The sequence below is a fragment of the Mustela nigripes genome, chromosome 4 (assembly GCF_022355385.1).
Source record: "Mustela nigripes isolate SB6536 chromosome 4, MUSNIG.SB6536, whole genome shotgun sequence".
In the NCBI taxonomy this organism is placed as follows: Eukaryota; Metazoa; Chordata; class Mammalia; order Carnivora; family Mustelidae; genus Mustela; species Mustela nigripes.
Genome location: NC_081560.1, coordinates 113,079,521 through 113,107,320, shown reverse-complemented (window position 1 = coordinate 113,107,320; position 27,800 = coordinate 113,079,521). Strand labels below are relative to the sequence as shown.

General features: G+C 41.8%; 1 pseudogene; it reads left to right on the top strand.

Annotated features, from left to right (window-relative positions):
* Nucleotides 1-25,292, top strand: LOC132016388 (lipase member K-like; annotated as a pseudogene).
* Nucleotides 25,293-27,800: the final 2,508 nt, after the last annotated feature.

Below are 27,800 nucleotides of genomic sequence, written 5' to 3'. Positions count from 1 at the left end.
ATGCGGCAGCTTTTAACAGCAGCATACTGGATGCTTCTACTTGGACCTGTATATGGTTATCATAAGATAGGAAGTATAACAAATCCTGAAGCTAATATGAATACTTTAACTCCTTCATGAAGAACAAACATTAAGATAAAAAATTATTAATGTATCATCATTTTAGATCTAATTGGTGTGCTTGTCTACAACCAGTTCTGCATTGACTAAATCTGTGTTCATGCCCCTGTTCCCTGGCATGGGCTAACCAGGTCTGGAAGTTGCTAATCTAAACTTTTAAAGATATGAGCCAAGTTGAGGCAGTGATATTTCCTTTCCTGGTGGTTTGAGCTACCATCTGATGGTGGTTTCCTGAAGAACAGTTCCACAAGTTCATATTGATAACCTCCACAGAGTATCTCTGCATTCTCCCTGAAGTTCCTTCTAAAGTCATTTCTTTAATTTGTGAGCTGTTTCAATGTTTTTTCTTAGTTTAGTAAGCCAGACATGGTTTCTGTTGTTTATAAATGAAAGTATCTTAACATACAGAAATTTATACCAGAGGTGAAAAGAAATAGAGTGGAATGGAATGAGTGTTAGTCAAAAAAGGAGAGGAAAGAAGGAAAGAAAGAAAGGGAGGGAGGGAGAGACAGGAAGGAAGGAAGGGAGAAAAAGAAAAGAAAAGAAAGGGAGGGCACCTGGGTGGCTCAGTGGGTTAAAGCCTCTGCCTTCAGCTCAGGTTATGATCCCAAGGTCCTGGGATCGAGCCCCACATGGGCTCCCTGCTTGGCAGGGAGCCTGCTTCCTGCCCCACCGCCTGCCTCTCTGCCTACTTGTGATCTCTCTCTCTCTCTTAAATAAATAAATAAATAAATAAGAAAAAATGGGAAGGAAAGTAAGAAAGAAAAGAAAAAGGAAGAAAGGTGGAAAGGAAAGGAAAAGAAAGGAAAGGAAGAAAGAAAATGAAGGAAGGAAGAAAATGACCAATTTCCACCATAATCTTCATTCCAGTGGGTTACTCCATACTCTTGCACACATTCTGCACCAGTGATGTCCTCACCCATGTCAAGGCTGTGTTAAGACTTTAAGAAGAATGAAACTGTCACAGTGTCTAATTAGTTTCTCCTGTTGTTCCTCTCCCAATGGTAAGCAGCAGGCACCCCTAACCTCCTACATGGCTGACCTCACAGTCCGTGACTATATGTCATCATGTGGAATTTTCCCTCTTTCTCTCATATTCACACACATTCTCTTCCTTCCTGGTCTGGGTGCTTTGGGGTTCTTAATTATTCTATAAAGATAATGAGAATGATAAACATCTCCAGGGCACTTGTGGGTGCCAGGCACTGTTCTAGATACTTTATGTAAAGTCCTCAGAACAAGTCTGTGAAGAGATACTAGTATTGTTTTTATTTTACAGTTGAGGGACAAATGGGTTAAATAAGTTGTCTGAAGTTGCCCAGCTAAGAAAATAAAGAACTAGCTTTCAGCGCCATGTGGTTTGTCTCTAGAGTCTAGGCTCATAACCACTACTTTAAATGCATATGTACATCTATTGTGCACTTTGCATGGGTACCTGCATAATCCTGTGGTAAAGCCATGAGCTTTGGGGCTAAGCTTCCTTATGCTTTAATTCTGTCTTTCTGTCTTCCTAGCGTACAATCTCAGATAGATTGTGCAGCTTGCTGACACTCCCTTCTCTCCATTGTAAGTGGGTACAACCCCATCTCAAAGGCTTGTTGTAAGGATTAATAAAGCAGAACATATACACCATACTCTTTCTGCTGAAGATGACCAGCAAACAACATTTCCCCTCCTGCCTGTGTATCTGTGCAGGAGGTTTCATTTGGGTTCACTCTCTCTTCTTTGCATCTTTCCCTCTGGTCAAGAAGCTGACCTAGGTCCACAAGCTCCTTTGACATAGATTTCAGTTCAGTTCAGCCCTTTGAAATCTTAAGCAGAGATCAGAAGGACAAGAGGGAGGTTGGATGATTCATTGCCCTCGTTTCCTCCATGTGGTCACCTTATGTGGGCTGTCTCCTTCTCCATGTGGCCCTTTCTACCTATCTCATTCTGGGCCTGGTGACTGCTTTCTCCTACATCCCTTTAAGGTTGTCTAGTCATAGATCACTTGTTACCCACCATGGAGTCTTATACAATCCCCATGGCTTCCCTCAGTAGCTGACCATGGCCATACAATTATTTTTCCAAACATTTTGAGAATTAACCTGGGTGGAATTAATAATATCAGGAGGTATGATCACCCTACCTTGCCTTCCCCTGCCTTTGCATGCAACCTTCTTCTAAAATCTTCCTCAGGTGATCCTGATTTTCCCGCTACATTCTATCCCAGTACTTAGCTGAACAGAAGGTTGTGTAATTCAAAGTGCTATACTGCAGTGTAGGCATACAAACCGAGTGGTGACATCATGGTTGTGTTGTTTTCCTCTTCTCTTTTCAGAGCCAGATTATTTCCTACTGGGGTTACTCTTGTGAAGAGTATGATGTCGTGACCAAAGATGGTTATGTCCTCAGAATTTACCAGATTACTCATGGAAGAGGATGTCCCAGAACAAGTAGAATTTATTTTGTTATGGAAGGAGGAATGCCTACAGCAGAGATTCCTAGGGGTGCTTAGAGAAGCAGAGCAGACAGGCAGCTTTTGTTCTGAAATTAAAAACTCATCACCTCCAACAGTCTCGCTCCATTTCACTCGTAGAATCTTCTGGAGTTTTTCAAGCATTTAGATACACAGTTGGATCAAACAACACAGGAGTTAGGGACACCACTACCTCCATTCCAAACAGCTGAAAACTCACGTGTAACTTTTGGCTCCCCCAAAACTTAGCTACTAATAGCCTACTGTTGACCACAAGCCTCAACAATAACATAAATAGTCAATTAACACATACTTTGTCTGTTATGGGCATCATATACTGTATTCTTACAGTGAAGTGGGGTAGAGAAAAGGAAATGTTTAGAAAATCATGAGGAATAAAAAATACACTTATAGGACTGTACTGGATTTATCAAAAACTGTTAATCAAAATAAAGAGTCATATTGATATGAATACACTAATAGTAGGAGATTTTAACATGCCTCTCTCAGAAATAGACAGATCATCGAAGCAGAAAATCAGTAAAGAAACAAGAGCATTGAATGACACATTGGACCAGATGGACCTCATAGATATATACAGAACATTCCACCCTAAAACAACAGAATACTCATTCTTCTCAATTGCACATGGAACCTTCTCAAGAATAGACCACATACTGGGTCACAAATCAGGACTCAACCGATACCAAAAGACTGAGATTATTCCATGCATATTCTCAGATCACAATGCTTTGAAACTGGAGCTCAATCACAAGGAAAAGTTCCGAAGGAACTCAAACACCTGGAAGCTAAAGACCACCTTGCTTAAGAATGCTTGGATCAACCAGGAGATCAAAGAAGAACTGAAATAATTCATGGAAATCAATGAGAATGAAGACACTTCGGTCCAAAACCTATGGGATACAGCAAAGGCAGTCCTAAGGGGGAAATACATAGCCATCCAAACCTCCCTCAAAGAAACTGAAAATACCAGAACACAGCAACTGTCTCTACACCTTAAAGAACTGGAGAATCAACAACAAATCAAACCAACTCCACACATAAGAAGGGAAATAGCCAAGATTAGAGCTGAGATCAATGAGGAAGAAACCAGAGATACAGTAGAACATATCAATGAAACTAGAAGCTGGTTTTTTGAAAGAATCAATAAGATCGATAAACCATTGGCTACACTAATCCAAAAGAAAAGAGAGAAAGCACAAATTCATAAAAGTATGAATGAAAAGAGAGAGATCACAAGTAACACCAAGGAAGTAGAAACAATCATCAGAAGTTATTATTAACAGTTATATGCCAATAAGCTTAGCAACCTAGATGAAATGGATACATTCCTAGAAAACTATAAACTCCCAAAATTGAATGAGGAAGAAATTGACAACCTGAATAGACCGATATCTAGTAACGAGATTGAAGTGGTGATCAAAAACCTCCCAAAAAACAAGAGCCCAGGACCTGACGGATTCCCTGGGGAATTCTATCAAATTTCCAAAGAAGAAATAACACCTATTCTCCTGAAGCTGTTTCAAAAAATTGAAACAGAAGGAAAACTTCCAGACTCTTTCTATGAAGCCAGCATTACCCTGATCCCCAAACCAGGCAAAGACCCTACCAAAAAGGAGAATTTCAGACCATTATCACTGATGAATATGTATGCTAAGATTCTCAACAAGATCCTAGCAAACAGGATCCAACAGCACATTAAAAAGATTATCCACCATGACCAGGTGGGATTCATCCCTGGGCTACAAGATGGTTCAACATTCGCAAATCATTCAATGTGATACAACAAATTAATATGAGAAGAGAGAAGAACCACATGGTCCTCTCAATTGATGCAGAAAAATCATTTGACAAAATCCAACATTCATTCCTGATTAAAACGCTTCAAAGTATAGGGATAGAGGGAACATTCCTGAACTTCATAAAGCCTATCTATGATGACCCACAGCAAATATCATCCTCAATGGGAAAAAGCTTGCAGCCTTCCTGTTGAGATCAGGAACAAGACAAGGATGCCCACTTTCACCACTCTTGTTCAACATAGTATTAGAGGTCCTAGCAACAGCAATCAGACAACAAAGGGAAATAAAAGGTATCCAAATTGGCAATGAAGAAGTCAAACTCTCTCTTTTGTCAGATGACATGATTCTTTATATGGAAAACCCAAAAGACTCCACCCCCAAACTACTAGAACTGATACAGCAATTCAGCTATGTGGCAGGATACAAACTCAATGTGCAGAAATCAGTGGCTTTCTTATACACTAACAATGAAAATACAGAAAGGGAAATTAGAGAATTGATTCCATTTACTAGAGCACCAAGAACCATAAGATACCTGGGAATAAGCCTAACCAAAGAGGTAAAGGATCGGTACTCAAGGAATTACAAAACACTCATGAAAAAAATTGAAGAAGACACAAAAAGATGGAAGACCATTCCATGCTCTTCGATCGGAAGAATAAACATTGTTAAAATGTCTATACTGCCTAGAGCAATCTATACTTTTAATGCTATTCTGATCAAAATTCCACCGGTATTCTTCAAAGAGCTGGAGCAAATAATCCTAAAATTTGTATGGAATCAGAATCGCTAAGGAAATGTTGAAAAACAAAAATAAAGCTGGGGGCATCACGTTACCTGATTTCAAGCTTTATTAAAAAGCTGTGATCACCAAGACAGCGTGGTACTGGCATAAAAACAGACACATAGACTAGTGGAACAGAGTAGAGAGCCCAGATATGGACCCTCAACTCTATGGTCAATTAATCTTTGACAAAACAGGAAAAAATGTACAGTGGAAAAAAGACAGTCTCTTCAATTAATGGTGCTGGGAAAACTGGACAGCTATATGTAGAAGAATGAAACTTGACCATTCTCTTACACCGTACACAAAGATAAACTTAAAATGGATAAAAGACCTCAATGTGAGACAGGAATCCATCAGAATCCTAGAGGAGAACATAGGCAGTAATCTCTTCAATATCAACCACAGCAACTTCTTTCAAGATATGTCTCCAAAGGCAAAGGAAACAAAAGCAAAAATAAACTTTTGGGACTTCATCAAAATCAAAAGCTTCTGCACAGCAAAGGAAACAGTCAAGAAAACAAAGAGGCAACCCACGGAATGGGAGAAGATATTTGCAAATGACAGTACAGACCAAAGGTTGATATCCAGGATCTATAAAGAACTCCTCAAACTCAACACACACGAAACAGGGAAACATATCAAAAAATGGGCAGAAGATATGAACGGACACTTCTCCCATGAAGACATACAAATGGCTATCAGACACATGAAAAAATGTTCATTATTACTAGCCCTCAGGGAGATTCAAATTAAAACCACATTGAGATGTCACCTTACACCAGTTAGAATGGCCAAAATTAGCAAGACAGGAAACAACATGTGTTGGACGGGATGTGGAGAAAGGGGAACCCTCTTCCACTGTTGGTGGGAATGCAAGTTGGTGCAGCCTCTTTGGAGAACAGTGTGGAGATTCCCCAAGAAATTAAAAATAGAACTTTCCTATGACCCTTCCATTGCACTCCTGGGTTTTTACTCCAAAGATACAGATGTCATGAAAAGAAGGCCATCTGTACCCCAATGTTTATAGCAGCAATGGCCACGGTCGCCAAACTGTGGAAAGAACCAAGACGTCCTTCAACAAACGAATGGATAAGGAATATATGGTCCATATACACTATAGAGTATTATGCCTCCATCAGAAAGGATGAATACCCAACTTTTGTAGCTACTTGGACGGGACTGGAAGAGATTATGCTGAGTGAAATAAGTCAAGCAGAGAGAGTCAATTATCATATGGTTTCACTTATTTGTGGAGCATAACAAATATCATGGAGGACATGGGGAATTAGAGAAGTGAAGGGAGTTGGGGGAAACTGGAAGGGCAGGTGAATCATGAGAGACTATGGACTCTGAAAAACAATCTGAGGGGTTCAAAGTGGCGGGAGGTGGGAAGTTGGGGTACCAGTTGTTGGGTATTATAGAGGGCATGGATTGCATGGAGCACTGGGTGTGGTGAAAAAAAATAATGAATACTGTGATGCTGAAAATAAAAAAGAAAAAGCCACGTATACGTGGACCCATGTTGTTCAAAGGTTAACTGTATACTGTTTATTTAATATTTTTATACTCCATCACATTTTCCTTCCAAAAAAGCATGAAAGAAATCTTGGTCTTGTTCTGGATATACCCTTGTCAGGCTGACAAACCAGAACCCTAGGAGTCAACTTGACACTTTCTTCTTCATCACTTCCTATATGCAGTGAGTTGCCAAGATCTACCAATTTTACCTCCAATCTGTCTCTTATCTGAAAACTTCTTTCTGCTTCAGTATTCCTCAAGTCTAGGCTTGGACATGTTCACTGTCTTTTTCTTCAGCTATCCCAACAGCTTTGCAACTTACTTCATTTGTAATTAGTTCTCTTCTTAAGTCATTGGGACTTCATGTTTTAAGTAAATCTGACCCGATTTTTTAGAAGATTATATTTTATTTATGTATTTGAAAGACAGGGAGAAAGGTAGAGGGAGAAGCAGACTCCTCGCTGAGCTGGGAGCCCAGTGGGGTGCTCGATCCCAGGACCCTGGGATCATGCCCTGAGCCGAAGGCAGATGCTTAACTGACTGAGCCACCCAGGCGTCCTAAGTTGGGCCCAATTAGTGCTATACTTAAACTTGATTAATGAGTCAGTCCTAGCTCCCTACAACACAGACTGATCTCTGTAGAGAAAGGGGGAATTCATCTGGAAAGAACTCTTTGCTTTCTTCTCTCAAATCTTAGCTCATTTGATCCTTTGGAGTCTTGTATAATGTATCTTACCAGTATCAGAATGGTTTATCGTGTGAAGAGAAAAATCTAGATTCTAGATAACCCCATTACCTTTGAAAATAGTCATTGAGAACTTTGTCTGCCCAAACTTTTATTTTGGTTCACCAGGTAGCTGCTGAAATGCGTGAGCTGGACAGTTGACTCTACAGTGAGAAGATCCAGGGTGGGCTATGGCTTATGACTGCTCTTTAGCAATAACTGAGCAGAATTAATAACACTCCTTCTTTCCGTTTCCTCCAAAGGAAGACTGAATGAACGTAAAGTTTAGTTTCTTGTGTCTGGGTGACAGATGGCTCTCTGGGACTCCGGTGCAGCTGCCTGATCCCCAGAAACTGGTCTAGCCCAGGGGAGCTGAGGGGGTCCTGGGTACCAGCAGTTACAAACCCTTTGTAAAAGACAAGAACACCATTGTCACTTTCTCTTTTGTTTGTGTCTCAACACCACTTCTCGCCTTCTTCTTCATCAAGCTGTCCCAGTTCTACATTGTGAACAGGACTTTGCAATTACACTTTGCATAACATGTTCCTGAACACCTTGCCTTTTGCTGTTTAGCTTTCTGACAATGTGAATGAGACCATGTGGCATGTGTAAAATCGAGCCTAGTGCCTGTATCTCAGTCTATATTCAAAATTGCCACTTTTTAATGTTTCTGTTATTATTTTGAGAAAAATTTAGTTTGCTAGTCAGATGCTCCATGAGACAGCAAGCCTTATTGATATGAATAATGAAATGAATTATGAAATAATTGACATGAATAATGAAATAATGAAATGATTCATTATGTTGGACAGTCTTTTATGTATTTTTTAAAGATTTGTTTGTTTATTTTAGAGAGAGAGTGAGAGAGGAAAGTGCAGGGGGGAGCAGAGATGAATAGAAAGAATCCTGAAGCAGACACCCCTCCCCCCACTGAGTGCTGAGCCCAAAACAGGGCTCCATCCCAGGACCTTGAGATCATGACCTGAGCCAAAGGCAGACACTTAACTGACTGAGCCATCCAGGCGCCCCTAAGTATTTTAATTTTAATTTAATTCTTTCGACTACACTAGGAGATAGCATTGTTATCACTGCCCATTATACAGATAAATTAACTGAGGCACAAGGGGCTAACAACTTTGAGCAAGAACAGCCTGACTCCTGTGCCCACAGAACAACATAAAACAGTATATATAATCCAAATTTTACAAAGAGAAAAATAAGACAGAAGATGACAAATTACTTGCCCAAGTAAGTTGTTCACTGAGGACTCAAAGCCAGGTTTGCCGGGTGCCAAATGCCATTTCTTGCCCTCTGTTCTGCTAGAGGAAGTCAGGAAAGAGGATTCCCCTACAGACCCTGAGGCCATGGAGACATGAGAATCTTGTTGCCCGTGTGTGTTTCAACTCTGAGACGCGTCTTGTATTTGCAACATAGCTTAATCACGTCTGCCACTAACTGGATATGCAATCTCCCGAACAACAGCCTGGCATTCCTTCTGGCAGATCACGGTTATGATGTGTGGATGGGGCATAGCCGGGGCAACACCTGGTCTAAGAAACACTTGAAATTCTCACCCAAATCTCAAGAATACTGGGCCTTCAGGTAAGGAGCTGCATTCTAATAAATAAAGGGTATACCTTGTTCATGGACACGAACACCCTTGGGTTTTCCCCTTTCTGTGCACACACACTCAGTGGAATCCATAAGAAGGAAACAAATGTTTCTTTCTCTACACATGCTCTGGAGAAATGCCCTTATTCACTGCATTGTTGTTTGTTTTAAAAACCCCGCTTGCTGGTGTGTGTGTGTGTGTTTGTGTGTATGCAAAATATATATGCAAAAAGAAAAATCAAAACGCAGAGATGATTTTTAGGAAGGTTAATTCCAGGACTATCACTTGGCCACTGTGGACCCCAAGAAGCTTACATGGGGTGCTTGCTCAAGTAGAAATTGATGGAGAAATGGGACCAGAAACAAGGTTCTGGGTGCAAATTTTGAGGCCCAGGCATTTATGATAAGCCAAGAGTGAACCCTGGGTGAGTCTGCACAAGTGGTACCTCCAATGTTTGTTTGCTGAGGAGGAATAAACCATTGGCTGGCAGGGCTGAGACCTGGGCCTAGAGTCGGGGTCCTGGGGAAATAAAAAGAAAGCCTGAGGGCACAGAATGACAGAAGAGCAGAGTTGCCAGCAACAGCTCCGAGGGCATGGTCTGCTCTAAAAGCCACAGCAGCCAGGAACGACCATCCATCTTGGCCCAGGAGCTAAGAAGCATGCCTTACGGGCCACTAAAGCCATTGATGCCTTTTTCAGTATTTCCTCATTCCTCACCCCAGTGCCACCCTGTGACAACACAAGCACAGGTACCACGATCATTCCCTAGCTCAGCATTTTCCCAGCTACATCAGCAAAGCAGCTTATGTGATTGATAAATACACAGATCGCTGTGCCGCTCCCCTGGAAATTCTGATTCCGTCTGTCCGGGCTGATACCTGCAGATCTGCTTGCTTTAGTCTGCTTTTAAAATAAGCATCCCAGACACTGTTCTTTTCAAGGGGGTTTGGTAAATCTGCCATAGAATTTAATGAACTATGACAAGGCTTACAGGAAAATGCTCTCTGGGCCTTTGCAAAGCAGAATTTTCCAATTCTGGTCTTTTCACCATGTGACTCTTACAATCAAGAGGACATCCCCAAAACTTGCCGAGATACCAAAAGTTCTATATTGACTCTAGTCTTAAACTGACAAAAACTATGTCTCTATACCTGCAATCAACATGTCTAAATATTGCAGGCCTGACAATGGATGGTTTCTTTTTCCAGTTTTGTTGTTCTTTCTCTTTGGCAGCATGGATGAGATGGCTGGCTGTGACCTTCCAGCCACAATTGATTTTATCATAGAGAAAACTGGACAAGAGCGACTCTATTATGTGGGCCACTCACAAGGTACCACCATCAGTATGTTCGGGGCAGGTGGGATCTGAGAGTGTCAGAGAACCTTCAAGATTCATGAAAGGATTCAAGACTTCTTTCCTCTGTGCAGTCTCAAACTTGAGGACTTGGCCTGGGAAACCATTTCCTCTGACTGGTTTCTGAAGAGTAAATAAAGTGAGGAGGACACCAGGGATTTATGCTGCCCCAGGACTGAACTTGGAAATGGAAAGATAAGCCTGAGGGAGAGGGACTTATTCACGTATGTATATACCACACACGGTTGCTGGACACTGGTTTAGACACAGGGAAAGCCAAGATAAAAATGATACAGTCTTTCCCTTAAAGAGCTTTCAATTGAATGAGGACACCAAAAAGAAATCAGAGAACTAAAAACTGTGGAAATCATATGCCATAATTATTGTTTCTTTTTGTTCCCAGAGGCCCTGGGATAGGCTAGAGGTTGATGGGGCCATGTTGACAACGGCATGAGGCACTTTGCCCCCTACCCTGCTCCCCATGTAGCTAGACACCTCAACAATAATAATAGCATCTCCAGCAGGCTCTTTTCTACATCTGAATCCTGACCAGGTTTCTGGTGTAAAGTAGGTCTTTGGATGCTGTGCATCTTACATACTATACCTCATGGCAACCTAGAAACATTTAAGACCATTATCCTCCATGTTTTACAAATGGCTGAATTTGGAAATCCTTCCCAGTGGCAAGGATGCCAAAGTATACCTTCCGTTTTATATATATGTGATTCAAAAGAATCATCCTGTGAGGATTCTGTTTTCCACATTTACAGTTTGAGCAAACTAAGACGTGCCATGGCTAGTGAATGGGAAGCCAAAATTGTGGGCCAAGTATTTTCTGATACCAAAGATTATGGTCAAGGTAGAATGGCCCTTGGGGTCTACCTGGCCATGCCCCCCACAGTGGATGTTTGAACCCTTTCTGCAGCACTATGAGTAGACTTAAATTCTCCAGAGACAGGAAAGTCACTGCATTTTGAACTACCCAATTTTCTTCTTGAGAAGTTTAGGAAAGTTTTCCTTAACAGTGGTAGTTATCTTGAGTTGTTTTTGTAGTGGCTGTTGGTGCTTTTAACATGCCTCCTTTTGCTCTCATTTATGGTGAATGAAGAATTGTTTTAAATCTATAGACTCGTGTGTTCTTCCCCTTCAGCCTTCATAGCATTCTCTACCAATCCAGAGCTGGATAAAAGGATTAAGATATTTTTTGCATTGGTTCCAGTCATCACGGTAAAATACACCCAAAGTCCTATGAAAAATTCAAAACTCTTTCCAGAGAAGTAGTCAAGGTATGTGACTCCTCCAAGTTTAAATCTGTAGTTACTAAAACTAGTTCTATTTTCACTGATTTCAAGAGAAGAAAACCTTAGACAAAATGGCATTTTACAAGCTTCTGATACTATCATAGATGTAAGATGTCTACATAGATCTGTTGAAAACGTGATTTTACCAACAGGGTTCAGGGAGCTGACACCAATACCATCCTACCCTATTGTCTAAATCTACATCAGGGATTTCTATCCCATGTCGTTTCTCACTCACAGATGGAGCCAATGTTGAGGTGATTAACTGATTTGTTTAATCTCGTGGGTTAAATTTCTTTCTAGTGGCCCCTGGGCTTTTAGGAGCAATATGGGGTAGGATTGAAAACACAGCATGGCGGTCGGTGGAATGTGGTTGGGTCCTAGATGGCTAGGTAACTTTGGTCAAGACCTTATGAGTTTTGTGAATCATGTTCTTCACCCATAAAGATAGGATCTATTTTTTAAGATTTTATTTATTTGACAGACAGAGATCATAAGTAGGCAGAGAGGCAGGCAGAGGGAGGAGGAAGCAGGCTCCCTAGAGGGACCCCAAAGTGGGGCTCAATCCTAGGACCCTGATATCATGACCTGAGCAGAAGACAGAGGCTTTAACCCACTGAGCCACCCAGGGGCCCCAAAGAGGGAATATTAATAGTTCCTACTCCTCAAGCTGCTGTGGGGATTTAGTTCAGACTTGTGAATCCCTTAGAACCTGGTCTGGCACATTATAAAAATTTAATAAATGTCAGTTACTCATTGCTATCAGGATTTGCCTAGAACCTACTTTCTTCCCACCTGAAAAATCTAACCTTTTAAAAATATATATTTATTTATTTGAGAGAGAGAGCATGAGCAGGAGGGGCAGAAGGAGAGGGAGAGAGAATCTGAAGCAGACTCCCCACTGAACATGGAGCCTGATGTGGGGATAGATCTCCCAACCCTGTAATCACCACCTGAGCTGAATCAAGAGTTACCCAGCTGCATCACCCAGGTGTCCCACTGAAAGCCCAACCTTATTCAACTGCCCATGCTTCATAGACTCTCAGTCTGTTGACTCCTCAAAATCTGGGCAATATCCTGAACTCCAAATTCCCTCTGTGCACTGACAGATAACGAATCTGATCAGTTACTCTGTTGAAATGAATTGGTTTAGTGTGTTTTCCTCTAACAGATTAATATGGGCTTCTCCCATGGCAGACTGAAAGTGATTGCTGCATTCAGTGATTTCAGTTAAAGCGGATGGAAGGGAGAGCATTTTTGTAGAAGCCAGGGATTCAGGCTTGTGAGAAATAAGTAAATTAGCCCATGGTGATTCAGTTCCATACCTATAAAACCCAGAAAGATGCAAATAAATAAAAAGATACCCTGTGTTCACGGACTGGAAGGATTAATATCACTAATGTGCCCATATAAACCAGAGAGAATTGCAGATTCAGTGCTATCCCTATCAAAATTCCAATAGCAATTTTCACAGAACTGGAAAATACGATCCTAAAATTTGTACGGAAATACAAAGACCCCAAATAGCCCAACCAGTCTTGTGAAAGCAGAGCAAAAGGGGAGGCATCCCACTTCCTGATTTCAAACTCTCTTACAAAACTATAGTCATCAAAACAGTATTGTACTAACATAAAAACAGGTGCATAGACCAGTGGGATAGAATAGGGAACCAGAAATAAACCCACACTTCTGGTCTACTGATCTCTGACAAGGGTACTATGAACACACAATGGTGAAAAAACCAATCCCTTCAATACATGGCATTGGGGTACCTGGACAGCCACATGCAAAAGAATGAGGGACGCCTGGGTGGCTTAGTCAGTTAAGCATCTGCCTTCGGCTCAGGTCATGATCCCAGGACCCTGGCATTGAGTCCTGTGTCCAGCTCCCTGCTTAGCAGGGAGTCTGCTTCCTCTGCCTGCCACTCCCTCTGCTTGTGCTCTCTCTCTTTTGTCAAATAAAATCCTTTAAAAAGAATCAAATGGAACCCCTATGTTACACCACTCACAAAAATTAACTCAAAGTAGATTGAAGACTTACACTGAATATCTGAAACCACAAAACTCCTATAAAACAAGCATAGAGAGGGGCACCTGGGTGGATCAGTGGGTTAAGCCAGGTCATGATCCCAGGGTCCTGGGATTGAGCCCCACATCAGGCTCTCTGCTCAGCAGGGATCCTGCTTCCCCCTCTCTCTCTCTGCCTGCCTCTTTGCCTACCTAAGATCTCTTTCTCTCTCTGTCAAATAAATAAATAAAATCTTTATTTAAAAAAAAAAGCATAGGGAAAAGCCTCCTTGACATTGGTCTTGATGATGATTTTTCTGGATAAAACACCAAGAGAACTGGCAATATCAGCAAATGGGACTAACTAAAAAGCTTCAACAACAAAGTAGTGATTAATATATTGAAAATGCAGCCTACAGAATGGGAGAAATTTTTTGCAAACCATGTATCTGATCAGGGGTTAATTACAAAAATACATAAAATGCTCATACAATTCAATAGCCCAAAAAGTGGGTAATCCTATTAAATAGGGCAAAGGACAAGAATTCACATTTTTCTGAAGAAGATATGCAAATGACCAACAGACACATGGAAAGATGCGCAACCTCACTCATCATCAGGGAGACGGAAACCAAAACCACAATGGAGCATTGCCTCATAATCATTAGATGGGTTTTACCAAAAAGACAAGAAATAAATGTTGGCAAGGATGTTGAGAAAAGCGAACCCTTGTATGCTACTGGTGAAAATATAAATTACTATAGCTCTTCTGGAAAATAGTAAAGACTAATTAAAATGGGAAAATTTTAAAGAACACCAAAAAGTCAAAAGAGAATAAGGAAACCAGATGAAACTCGTGGGCACAACACTAAGTGAAATGAGCCAGAAAGAGAATGACAAATACTGTACTGAATCACTTATATGTAGAATCTAATATGAAAAAACCAATTTCATAGAAAAGGGGAATAGAATGGTGGTTAGTAGGGGCTGGAGGAGGGGGAAATGGGGAAATGTAGGTCAAAGCATACAAACTTCCATTTATAAGACACTTACTGTCTTATGATATCAATTATTCCTCAGTAAAGTTGAAAATGAATGAAGGAGTTAAAAAAAGGGTAAGATTTGTCAAATTTTTTTGGAGATTGAGACAATATATGTTTAAGCATCGTATCTGGCTTATAGCAGGTGCTCAGTAAGAATTGTCTAGTATTATTATTTTATTTTAGATTCAAAACCTCAGCACTTGGTGCTTCAGATCTCCTAATTACCAACTGCTTATCCTCTCTACCTCTTCCACCCCTGTTTAACCCCTGAGCATTTCTGTGTTCTTGCCCCTCTATCTCTTTTCTGACCTACAGCTTGCTTTGACCCTTTCCTCTTTGCATGTTATCTATAGTAGTAAGGATTGTTAGTATTGTCTTCCTTTCTCCCATCCTTTCTCTATTTCTTTTTTTCTTCCTCTCTTTAGAGGCAGAGGGAGAGAAAGAGTCCAAAGCAGGCTCCACACTCAGCACAGAGCCCAAGGTGGGCCTCGATCTCACAATGCTGAGATCATGACCTGAGCCAAAATCAAGAGTCGGACACTTAACCAACTGAGCCAACAAAGGACCCGTCTTCATTTCTAAAAGAAGAACCTGTGGCGCAAAAAGGCTAAGCACCCTGTCCCAAATGACCCAGTGAATGGGTGGTGGAACCAGAACCTGAACCCAGATCTGACCAGGCCATCTATGGTCGATGTTCTTTCTTCTACATAGTCATTTCCCCTTCTTTCCAATGCCAACCTGAAAAAGTCAGTTCTGGATCCTTACACAGCCATGCACATGGTGCCCAGTTCAGCAGGCCACTGAGAGCTGCATCTGGCCCATGTTCTGCTTGACAAACCATGTGACCTGGCATGGGGCCCTGTACCTAGAAGGAACTCCTTAAATTCACAACTAGAACTAGATGCTAAATTTGCAATTAGAACTAGATGCTGCTACATGACAAGTACGCCCCCTCCAGAACCAACTTGGAATTATAGTCTACAGGTCACATTGGCTACAGTTTAGGAATAGGCGCTGCAAGGTTGGATGGCCTGCATTGCTATCCTTCCTCTTTCGGTCAGGGTGAAGGAGCAGTTGTCTGGCTTCAGCTCAAGTAATGATCTCAGGGTCCTAGGATCGAGCTATCAGGCTCTGCACTCAACAGGGAATCTGCTTGTTTCCCTCCCTCTTCCTCTGCCCCTCCCGCCGCTCTCTTTCTCTCTCAAATAAACATAAAGTCTTTTTTTTAGAATATTTTCATCTTTGTATCTAATTTAAGATTATAAAACAAGTTATTGTGAAACAAAGGCAAGATTCATCTTCTATGCACAGGAATTAGATATGAATCTGTGTTCTAATTGAAGGGATTCCTAAAGTTCAGAAGGTAAATTCAACTCACTGGCAACATTGCCTGAAATTCCATTAGTAGAGTTTGATTTGGGGGAGGGGGGGTTAAGCTTTGCCTCTGGAAGAGTTCACTGAAAGATTCTGGAACAATCATTCACTAATTATAATAGCAGTTATTGTTTGAGGAGTGTTTACTAGATTATAGAAACTGCAGAAGCCTCCTTTTTTTTAAAGATTGTATTTATTTATTTGACAGAGAGAGAAATCACAAGTAGGCAAAGAGGCAGGCGGGGGTGGGGGGGAGCAGGCTTCCTACTGAGTAGAGAGCCCGATGTGGGGCTTGATCCCGGAACCCTGAGATCATGACCTGAGCTGAAGGCAGAGGCTTAACCCACTGAGCCACCCAGGTGCCCCCAGAAGCCTCCTTTTAAGCATGACCTATTATCTTCACAACATACTGCATGTTAATTTTTCATGTTGAGAAACTTCTGGATAATTGAAATTCAATACTTCCTTAAGGTATAAGAAACAGAGTCCAAAATTGAACCAAGGTATCCCCAACTCCAAAGACTTACCAGTTCCCCACAGGGATTGGTTTCACAAGGGGCATTCTCAAAACACCCCAAGTAGAGGATCTTGGGAAAAGGCATCAAGTAGAAAGTTGGGAAGACCACCAGGGTGGGTTGGGAGAACCAAAGACAAAATTTAACAGAGCTCTCCCTTTCAATGAGGACTAGTATAGTGCAGATACCACTGCTGTCCAGCCCTTGTCTGTTCCTTTACACTCTTGACATCCACATCCATGAAATCTGATGGTGTCTTATACTCATCCTGCAGGCACTATTTGGTGACAAGATGTTCTACCCTCATATGTTTTTTGACCAATTCATTGCCACCAAGGTGTGCAACCAGAAGCTATTTCGTCATATTTGCAGCAACTTCCTGTTTACTTTGAGTGGATTTGACCCGAAAAACTTAAACATGGTATGTGTAAGTAGTCAGAGCCAAAAAAACAATTTTTTTTGTTGCACAGAGGTGAGGAGAAATTGTATTGAGTCATGTGGAGACCACATTTCAAGACCTACCTACCTTTCTTTCTTTCTTTCTTTCTTTCTTTCTTTCTTGTCTTCTGAATTGAAGATACATGGTGGTGGTTTCCAACCAAAGCTGGGGAGTCCACCTGCTTTAGTAAGAGAATCTGAGGAGAAGGCTTGGCCACTGAACATTCTCACCAACTCTTACTATTGGCCAACATGCTGCCCTTGGAAAGTCCTTCACTTACATGAAGGCTATATGATTTTGAAATTTATCTTGCTATGCCTAAACACTACCCCACACCTACCAAAGTAGAATCTCAGGGAGTAAGCTCAGGCATCTGCTTTTGAACCAGTCTTCCTCTTTCATAGGTGACTTGGAAATAGTCATTTTGTGAACCACTTACTTCTTTAATCCAAAGAGGTTAAGGGGCGGCTTTCCAATGTTAAGCATAGATTCACTGTTCAAGGGACACTGAGAGGGATAAGCTGGGTTACTGGTGAGTTCTCTCCAGATGAAATCCTTTTCTTCCTCGGTCCCCACTAGCTGAGCCAAAGAGTCAGCTACTTTGCACTGTGTATTGTTTACTCCCCAGCCAGAGAGGAAGTATCTTTGAAACCAGAGGCAGGACAAAGCTGGAAATGGTCTTTGACTATCTCCCAGACTTCTGCCCAGAGCCTAGTCTCCCTCTGTTAGTGGAAGGCACTGATAACACCTCTCTTGCTTTCAAGCAAGACTTATAAAGGGCGGTTTATGGAAAGCGTGCCTTAGTCACTGGCTTTCCACATTCCCCCCCTACGTTATTCTCAGTTTACTGAAGGGAACTGTGCTTGTTTATCACTTCAATGGAGGCATATCATGTAGGCAGAGCTGAGTAAGAGGACCTTTATGCACACCCAATTGAGATCATTTCAGAAGTACCTTCAAGGCATGGCCTAAGAGCTTGCTAAAGAAAGACTTCACAGAATAACTCCCATGGAGGGCCTTCGTTGTACACTTTTACAGTCAGATTGGCCCATATTTTTTTTCACTGTTGGGGACCATCCAATGGAATATTACAGTCTCTACAAGAATGTTTTAGTGGATAGGCAGGGACTCATAAGTAAGAGTTTGTGGAACTTCGAAAAACTTCACAAGTCCAGAACTCACCCCTAGAAGTTTTAATATTGATTCAATAGGTTTGGGTAATTCATGAGGGGTTGTGTTTTTTTAAAAGCTCCTTGATGCTTCTAGTAGGCTTACTTTGGTGGAAATATGTAACTCTTTTGTATATACAAAAAAATATGCAATGGAGAATACGAAAAAAAATTTTTTTTAATCCAGAAAAATATCTAAATGTTAATGGAAGCTACAACACTGGTTGCGTTATGTCCCACATATGGTGGGTTATGTCCCACAAACTTTCAGAGAGCCCTATAGAATATTGACCACATTGTTAAAATCAGAAAGCAAACATTCAGATCGCTTGCCAATGCCTCATGATAAACAGCTCTCTGGGAATGTCTTTTGGGACTCAACTCAGGGTGAGGAGGTCACTGTGGCTTTTACCCCTTGACCCCCTGGACTGTCGGACCTGTCTGAGGTGAGGCTGGAGAGAACATGTGTTAGTGCCTTCGACCCTGCAGAATGGCCTCTGGACTTTCGGAAGGCTGCACAGGGCAGACTAGAGCCAAGGGAGGAGAAAGTTCTTCAAGAGGGTATGGTACATGTTTATTCCTGACAGAGAGAATATTCATGTTTATCTGTGGTGTGGTCACATGAGTAGCCTCTAGATGAGGAAAAATTCTCTCCTTTGCAGAGTCGCTTGGATGTTTACTTGGCACAGAGCTCCGCGGGCACGTCTGTTCAGAATATGCTGCACTGGGCCTAGGTAAAAGCTTTCTATTCCTGAGATGAGGTCCACGTAGGTCTCAGAGACCCCTGAGAAGTGGTCTCACAAAGCCCACTGTGGGGTTGTGCAGTGACTTCCTGTTCTCTCTTCTGTTCATGTCCTCAATAGTGTCTGGTGTACAGGCCTAGTTCTCACAGATTCTGACTGAACTGTGATTGTTGGATCCCTCCAAACTGCCTTTTCTGGGAAAGCTTGTATTTCCTTTTTTGGAAAATTGTCAGTTCTAACAGAACTTTATTCAGCATGATACGGGCTATTTCAGAAAGATCTGCTCAGCTTCCTATTGGCATGTGGGCCATTTCAGAGCATGGAAATCATGCTTCGTTCTGAGCAAATTAAATGTTAGAGAGGGACTAAACTAGATTAGTGGTTTCTGGTTTTAACCTCAGTTTCAATTTTTTTTTTTTAAAGTGTTCTACTTATCCTATTATCCAATATTCAGCAAGTGCAGAGACAAGTCAAATTCAATTGGTAGAGCTTTCTGAGCCACATATGTATGAACATGTGTGTGTATGAGGGGGGAAAGGGAGGAGTAGATAAAGGTCTTCCCAGAGTTTTAATATATCTGAGATGCCTAGGAATCTTTAACCTCCACCCAAATAAATTTTTTCAGTGGTTTGAGGTTGAGAAGCACTGCTCTAGATAGCCTGAAATACTAGTTGATGATTTCTGAACTCCTCTGAAGAGTTCTACCCACCAGGAGCTAAGCCTTCAAGTTCCTGCAGGAAAAAGGCCACAGGGCCTCCTCCTGGTGAGGAGACGGTTGGAGCCTGTGATGGGCATGGCCTTCCAGGTGACGTGACCTCAATTTCACATTTACTGAGCACTTACTATGTGTTCCTGCTACTCACACGTGTGATTTCATTCAGTCTCACTGAATTCTTAATAACGGCCTTTCCATGGAGGTGTTGGGACCCCCATTCTACAGATGTCCTAACCAGTCCCTTACGCATCTCCCAGCTGACTGCTCTTCAGAAGGTCTCTTCTCCTGTGACAGAAAATCCTCTTCAGGACAGGCATAAGTCAGGACAATGTGGGGAGGGGATGAGATAAATCACATGGCTCTAAGTTAACTCAGACAGCCAAGGCAGGTGTGATGAGGCTGATGCTGATGGTGGTAATTAGGTGTCACCCACTTCATATGCATTATCTTATTTATTTTATCTTGTTGTGTTACCCTATTTAATCTTCACAACTAAAAAGAAAAAAAAAATCTCCACAGCCCATGAGGAGGATGTTGTCATTTCCATTACACAGATGAGCATTGGGGAAGATGACCTAAGTAGCCCACAATAGTGCCTCCCATTGTCAAAACCCTGCAAAATTCCAACAGCAGCAGACTACTGCATCTGTCCTTATACATCATGATGGGACTAATTTTAAACTAAAAATCAGGATTAAATCAGTGAGAGTGGGAAAAAAAATCAGAGAGTCAAGTTAAGGAAAAAAAAAACCTTGGATTAGCCTGAGAAACATTTCATGAAGCCCTTGAGACAAATGTGAATGTTACCTGCTTCCTGGCAAACCACAGAACAAAGAACCTTTAGGTGTAGAGGATTATGAATATTTCTATTCTAATAGCCAAAGTCTAAACATTAAAATGCAAATATGGGCACGTGTGGTGTCTCAGACCTGGAGGCTGTGGCCACAGGAACAGATGACATGGGAGACACAGGCTGCCTGGCTCTGCCGATGGGGGACAGCAACACTGTACCTCAAACAGAAAGCGCTGAGGAGACTCCGAGTGAACGAACATTCCTTGCCTTGGTGACAAAAATGTTTAAGAATAAGGAATATGGTCCTAATATCCTAGACCGCCTGCCTAGGATAACGTACAAAGCTGTTTGTACATGAAAACAGTCACTTTTCAATGTAGGAGATGTCTAGCTGGTGCCTTTTTAAAAAATATATTAAAATTCCTGAAGCTAAGATATTTAAGAATCATCCCACCCAGCATCCTTGTAAACATTTCATAGGCATTAGAACATTTAAGGACATTGCTGCCTGAGGGTTTTCATTCGAGAAGTATGGGGGAAGGGATTGAAAAACAGTCAGTTCTATGAATTAGTATATCAACATTTATCATATGATCGGATTTATTCCTCTTTACTGGGTTTTAGCTCTTGTGCCAAAACAGTGGGATGTGATGTCATCGTCTTTGTATATTTTCTGTTTATTGTCTTTCAATGTGTGCTATCTTCTTATATCACGGAAATGCATTTTTATTTTTATTTTATTATAGGCTGCTAATTCTGGTCTGTTCCAAGCTTTTGATTGGGGAAATGCTGATCAGAACATGAGGCACTTCCACCAGGTACAGAGATGGCAATAATCATCAGGGGCACCTGCTTGCAAACTAATAAAGTAGTATTCATTCGTTAAACACCAACACTACCCCAGATGTTGTATATCAGTCAGATGCTACTTCTTGGTTTCCTGCCAAGTTTCACATCATGACTGTGATCCTCATGAGGACTCTGCAAGGTAAATATGATTGTCCTCATTATGCAGAGGCTCAAAGAGGTTACGTAAATTGCCAAAATTATTTAGCTAGTAATGGACCTGACTATGACCCAGGGTTCCTGGATTTTGTATCCATTCTTCTTCCACTGCACTTCTTCCTTCTCAAAAAATAGAAACTCTCAGCGTTTTGGGACAATTCTTTGGGATGCCATGTATGACTCATAAAACAACAACAACAACAACAGTATTTGGATCACTAAAGATACACCAGACAGAACTATCACTCTAAGGAAGAAGTGCTGTTATCTGTCAGAGATACAGTGAGTCAAGATATTTCCTAACACAATCTCTGAAAACGTTTGGGGCCAAAGTTCTATATTAAATGGCACTAGGCTATGTTCTATTTGTTGTTATTTTTCCAGCATTTATAAGGAAATCTGTATATGATTTTGGCCTCATGCTAATAGACTGAGCTCAAATTAAACAAGTAGTCATCAAAAACACATGAGTTCCTCAAATAAGGAATACGAAAAAAATTGGAATTTTTTTAAAAAGCAAATTTTCAGTGCTACTCAAACTGCAGTATTGAAATTGCATAATTTTGGCTGGTGTAAAAAATCCAGTTTTCCTCCCGAACTTCTATAGTTTTCTCCTAAACTGCTGGCCACCCACAGACTCATCCACTATGTCCCAAGTGCCGTTTACTCTTGTAACTGATTGACTCCTCGTCCTTGCAGGAGTAGAGAGTTGCTCAAAGGAAAGTGTCTTGGTTGATGAATGTATCTGTGGCCTCAGATATCAATTTGGTTGAGAACTGAGTCACAAGGCTTAACTCTACCAGTGTGCTCACAGATCCTCAGAATACTGGGTGGGGAGAGGGGGTAGTTCAAGTTCATTTACAATCTTTTGCTTGGGACCTTGGAGGGAATGAATAATGGAAAATCCCAAACTGAGGGTAGATGAAATCAAGTGTACAAAGCAATAGCTTTTGCCACAAGTATAAGTAATAGCCCTAAATTAGGCAGGTGTGATTATCAATGTAATCACCAATCCTTTATTACCACGAGAGTAAAAAAGAATTTCTTGGCCCAAAGCCAGCACGTCTTATTTGCATCCTGATTTTCACATTCAAGTTTCCTTTGCCATCTTCTGGGGTCCCTTTCGTCCTTCCTAGGGTCCTAAATCATTGCAGAGACCCAGTCTGTTGCCATATACTTGCTAGCACGTGCTGCTCCCTCTGGGTTGTGCTCTCGCCTCCTTGCATCCGGGTCGTTGTGCACTGTATGATCCCACTAAGAAACGCACAGAGTCAGGGGAAGCACGTCTCTTCTCGCCTCTGCTGTTCTTTGCCTTTGGGCACTGCGTCAGTTCCCCTGAGCCCTTCTGCTCCCCTGAGCCCTTCTGCTGGCAGCCGACCTGCACTCACTTGCTTGCCGACCTTTCTCAGTCCCTGTTGCAGCTACACCTTCTCACTGACCACTTTCTTCTAAGCCCAAGGCCACAGTAAGGCGTACATGGAAACAGTAAGATATTTAGAGATGCGAAGACCCAGACACCAACACATGGACTGCCAGTGACTTCTGTAATGACTAAAGCCATGCTCTCTGCCTGAATACCGCCCTGCTCAGGGAATTCTGGGTGCACATTCGCCGAATTAGGGACAGCCCCCCATGTGCATTTCTCATCTAGGAAACCTCTCCCAGACAAGGTTACAAGTTCCTAAGGATCTGTACCTTTGTCTGTATGACCTTTTCTTCCTACTGTTGCTGCCAAAATTAATGATGGTGAATTTTCTTTTTTAAAGATGTATTTATTTACTTTTAGAGAAAGAGAGAGAGCATGAGTGGGAGGGGTGGAGACAGAGGGAGAGAATCTCAAGCAGGCTCTGCTCCCAGCATGGAGCCTCGTGCAGGGCCTTGATCTCAAGATCTCAAGTTGACCACCTGAGCCAAAACCAAGAGTTGGAGGCTTAAACAGAAGACAACTCTATTTTTTTTAAAGATTTTATTTAATTATTTGACAGACAGAGATCACAAGTAGGCAGAGAGACAGGCAGAGAGAGAGGAGGAAGCAGGCTTCCGCTGAGCAGAGAGCCCGATGCGGGGCTCAATCCCAGGACCCTGGGATCATGAGCCAAAGACAGAGGCTTTAGCCCACTGAGCCACCCAGGTGCCCCAAGACAACTCTATTTTAAGTTTAAAAAATACAAAAGCAGTATGCTTTACTGAGTTAAGAAGTGTGGTGGGAAATTCACAATAGGTAGAAACTTAAACACTGTCCTCCAGGCTCTCCTGCTCCCTCAGTACCTCTCTCTCTCTCTCTCCCACTTCTGCTTGTGTATGCCCTTTCCCTTCTTAAGCTATTTTTAAAAGTAGTAGTGAAATGGTGCCTGGTGGTACTTAGCTCATAGCATTCTTCCAACCACAAACCCAAAGAAAAAGCCAGTATTTTTCTCAGTTACTCTAGCCGAAAGGTTCAGAGAGAGCTCTGGCTTGGTTTTTAGCCAAGTACCTGTCTCTCATCCAGTCACGGAGGCCAGAAGGATGAAGGATGGTTAGGACAGGCCTGGTCATCTTGGACCACTGATAAACTGGATGATGGAATTTGTCAGATCCACGTGAGAAACACTGTATGTCCAGAGAAAAGGGGCAAGAGATTAATACCACAGCCACTCTTATCTGGAACAGGCTGTCTCCTTCTTAACTTTGTATTTCAGATGTTTTCTTTTGTTGGTCTCAGTGCTCCCCCAAGAGCATGCTCAAGTGTCAGTAACTCCTTGTCCAGATTTCTGTGTATGAGAAGAAGTATTTACATGTATCCAGTACATAAACACATCTATTTTGTTGGAAAAGGACATAGTACCCATGCAAGTGTTACTAGAAAGATGGCCCCCATAGAAATAAGGGCCCCCTTCCCCTAGAATTCTTTCCTGTTTTCCTCCAAGTGCAAATCAGGAATAAAATGGTTGTGGGTTTTTTTTTTAATTTATTTGACAGACATATCATAAGTAGGCAGAGAGGCAGGCAGAGAGAGAGAGAGGAGGAAGCAGGCTCCCTGCTGAGCAGAGAGACTGATGCAGGGCTCAATCCCAGGACCCTGATATCAGGACCTGAGCCAAAGGCAGAAGCTTTACCAACTGAGCCACCCAGGCACCCCAGTTGTGGGTTTTTTGATCATTGTTGTTCATTTGCTCACAATTGAACTTACTGCACAAAAGTGTTTTTAAGTACTTTGAACATTTTAATGTTTATAGATCACTAAGTGTATTCTAACTGCACACTTGGAGCATTTGAAGAACTTGCTTAACAATTAATAGTTAGGGCACCTCGGTGGCTCGGTGGGTTAAGTCTCTGCCTTTGGCCCAGGTCATGATCTCAGGGTCCTGGGATCGAGCCCCACATCGGGCTCTCTGCTCAGCAGGGAGCCTGTTTCCTCTTCTCTCTCTGCCTGCTGCTCTGCCTACTGTGATCTCTCTCCCTCTGTTAAATAAATATAATCTTTCAAAAAACCAATTAGTAGTTAATGCTACTTTATTAGGTGGTTTTCTGTAAAAACTTATTTTTTCTCTATCTATCTCTTTACTTGTAACTAGCTTACACCTTCCTTATATGACGTCACAAAGATGGAGTACCAACGGCTGTGTGGAGTGGAGGACATGACTGTGTGGCTGACCTCAAAGATGTTGAGAATTTACTCCCTAAGATTACCAGGCTTATTTACTACAAGTTGATCCCACACTACAATCATGTGGATTTTTACTTCGGACAGGACGCGCCCAAGGAAATTTACCAAGACCCTATTAGACTGATGGACGAATGTTTGGAAAAGTAAATACATTTTCCTTTCTCTAAGTAAGTGGATTCTCAAACTAATAACATGGCACACAAAATCCTAAAGTGACCCCTCCAGTGATTTTCACCTTCTAGTGTCCAAGTGTTGGGGTAATCCTCTCCCCTGAGTATGGGAATGCCCTGAGACTTGCTTCTGACCAACAGAACTGGCAAAGGGTACAGTGCCACGCCCTTGGTTAGATCATGTTTAAGGCAAAGGTGATGGGACGTCACTTCCAGATTGCATTTTATTATATGAGACTCCATCTAAGTAGACTGGAGAAGATCTTCCTCTTGTCAGCTTGATGAAGTGAACAGATATGGAAGCTTGCATGGCAAAGGAGCCACGTGTGACATCTGGCATCTGCAGGTGGCCTCCAGCCCACAACCAGCAAACTGACGGATCCTTAGTCATACAGCTGCCGGATGAATTAGAACCAGCTCTTGGGTGAGAGTGGAAGCCCATTATTCCCCAGTGTAGCCTCCAGTGGAGAAAGCAGGCTGGCCACACCTCGTGTGCAGCCCAGGAAGTCCCTGAGCAGAGGAGGGAGCTGCATCATGTCCAAACTGTGGATGCACAGCAAGAGTGAGAAAATAAATGGATTTTCTTTTAAACCTCCACATTTGTGGTTAATTTCTTATTTTTTTTTATTTTTTAAAGGTCTGTGTTTATTTATTTGACAGACAGAGATCACAAGTAGGCAGAGAGACAGGCAGAGAGAGAGGGGGAGGCAGGCTCACTGCTAAGCAGAGAGCCCGATGTGGGACTCGGTCCCATGACCCTGGAATCATGACCTGAGCTGAAGGCAGAGGCTTAGCCCACTGAGCCACCCAGGCACCCCTTGTGGTTAATTTCTTACCAGCAATAGAGAATTATTGTTGATAGTAATAACAAACCATTACCATTATTATTATTATTATTATTATTATTATTATTATTATTATTTTGTCTCTTTGGTTAAACACTTGAGAGACCCTGTTCCTTATTACCTTTATTTCCTTCTTTCTCTTGTTTTGATGAACTTCCTTAAACATTTTTTGTTTTGCAGATCTGCTAGCGATCAATTGACAGTGTTTGTCTTAAAAAAATCTTGGTTTTGCCATCACTTACGGTTGGATTATATCCCCCTTATATGTATGTTTAAATAAGATCTTATTTATCCATTCATCCATCTATAGACATTTAGGTGGTTTCCATACTTTGGCCACTGCAAATAATGTTGGGATGACCTTGGAAGTACGTGTATCTTTTAAGATCCTAATTTCTTTTTTTTTTTAAGTTTTATTTATTTATTTGACACAGATTGAGAGAGATCACAAGTAGGCAGGCAGAGAGAGATGAGAAACCAGGCTCAGAAATCCTGATGTGGGGCTTAATCCCAGGATCCTGACCTGAGCAGATGGCAGAGGTTTATTAACCCACTGAGCCACCCAGGCACCCCTTAAGATCCTAATTTCAATTTTTTTGATTATATGTACCCAGAAGTGTGAATTCTGGATCATGGAGGAGTTCTGTTTTTAATATTTTGAGGAACTTCCATACCATTTTTTATAGTGGCTGCACAATTTTATATTCTCACTGACACTGTGTAATGGTGCAATTTCTCTACATCTACACCAACACTTATTTCTTTGTCTTTTGTTTTATTGGTAGTAGTGTTGTTGTTATAGCCATCCCAGCAGTTGCAAGAAGATAGCTTTTCGTGGTTCTGATTTGTATTTCCCTGATGGTCAGCAATGAACAGAGAAGGTGCATGGCCCTGGGACCTGTCCCCCAGGAGTGAGCAAGAGAAGTGGCAATGCTTTGGAGAACAGTGTGGAGATTCCCCAAGAAATTAAAAATAGAACTTCCCTATGACCCTGCCATTGCACTCCTGGGTTTTTACCCCAAAGATACAGATGTGGTGAAAGAAGGGCCATCTGTACCCCAATGTTTATAGGAGCAATGGCCACGGTCGCCAAACTGTGGAAAGAACCAAGATGCCCTTCAACGGACGAATGGATAAGGAAGATGTGGTTCATATACACTATGGAGTATTATGCCTCCATCAGAAAGGATGAATACCCAACTTTTGTAGCAACATGGACAGCACTGGAAGAGATTATGCTGAGTGAAAGTAGTCAAGCAGAGAGAGTCAACTATCATATGGTTTCACTTATTTGTGGAGCATAACAAATAGCATGGAGGACATGGGGAGTTAGAGAGGAGAAGGGAGTTGAGGGAAATTGGAAGGGGAGGTGAACCATGAGAGACTATGGACTCTGTTTTCAGAGGGTATGGACTCTGTTTTCTGAGGGTTTTGAAGGGGCGGGGAGTGGGAGGTTGGGGTACCAGGTGGTGGGTATTATAGAGGGCACGGATTGCATGGAGCACTGGGTGTGGTGCAAAAATAATACTGTTATGCTGAAAATAAATAAAAAATAAATTTTAAAAAAAGAGGGAGAGAGATTATGATTTGGTGAGTGCTGTGAAGTGTGTAAACCTGGTGATTCACAGACCTGTACCCCT